This window comes from Austrofundulus limnaeus, unplaced genomic scaffold (genome assembly GCF_001266775.1).
Source record: "Austrofundulus limnaeus strain Quisiro unplaced genomic scaffold, Austrofundulus_limnaeus-1.0 Scaffold53, whole genome shotgun sequence".
Lineage (NCBI taxonomy): Eukaryota > Metazoa > Chordata > Actinopteri > Cyprinodontiformes > Rivulidae > Austrofundulus > Austrofundulus limnaeus.
In genome coordinates, this window is record NW_013952455.1 from 2,401,111 (window position 1) to 2,402,198 (window position 1,088).

At 38.9% G+C, this 1,088-nt stretch overlaps 1 protein-coding gene across 1 annotated transcript in view; it reads left to right on the forward strand.

The window, feature by feature from the left end:
• The window catches only part of ntn1b (netrin 1b), a 69,686-nt gene that overhangs the window by 54,239 nt on the left and 14,359 nt on the right, over positions 1 to 1,088 (forward strand). The window lies entirely within an intron of this gene.

Below are 1,088 nucleotides of genomic sequence, written 5' to 3' on the forward strand. Positions count from 1 at the left end.
CTTACATTTGTTCTGGTTCTGATTTTTTTACCTGGATTACTGAGATGCATCAGGACATTTGTTATGGTGGATAACTCAGGATTACGGTAAACTGATGTGGCTTTCAACAAATAACGTGAGCCATAGTCATAGTGTTACCCACTCAGAGCAGAGGGTCATTCTTTCTGAGCCCAGGAGCACCACAGCTCCTCCTGTCCTCACCGAGCGTCTGGACATGATCACATGTTCTTGAATTTGACGAAATTGGTACTGGAAAGTCCTTGAAGTGTCCTTGAATTTGATGTTGACCAATGTGTGGGAACCCTGACCATGGCAGTTATTTTGTGTTCTGTATTTTGGATTCCCCTAGGTGTTTCCACCTTGCTCTCTGATTGGCTACACATCACATTCATCCGGCTGTGAGCTTGTTTGTCCAACATGTTGAATATCCCGATTTAAGTTCAAAGTGTTCCTGACGTCCTTCCGAACTGACTACTGTAGATCACTCTTAACACACCACACAAGCAGGAATATCTCCTAAGATTATCTTTAGAGACATCATGATAATCGGTGCATCCTTAAGATTTCCACACTGGAAAAAATCAGGCCAAAAATCTGCACAATTATCTTTCCACTTAAACCAGGCATATGGTACTTGAAATCACTTCTCCTGAATCTTTTAGTATGCAGCGGCTGATTCATGTAAACGACATTAGCCACAGGATATTAGTACAACACATAAAAAACAATGATTGATTAAAAGCTTGGCAGAAGGAGCGAATCGGAGGCAGAGCTGGGTGTGAGCTGAGAGTTACTGATCAGTGGCATTGAGAGGGGACTGTTGGTATAAAATTCATTGACCAAATAAGATGAGGATATCAAACAATGCACTCAGAATATTACACTTTTTAAGTTAAATAGCTTGATCAGCAATAATTATAACAACATACTGTTTAGGGATGGGCAAGAACACTCTTTGAATTTATCAACAGTTTTTGGTTTTTCTCTGAATATTTCTATCTATCTATCTATCTATCTATCTATCTATCTATCTATCTATCTATCTATCTATCTATCTATCTATCTATCTATCTATCTATCTTTCTATC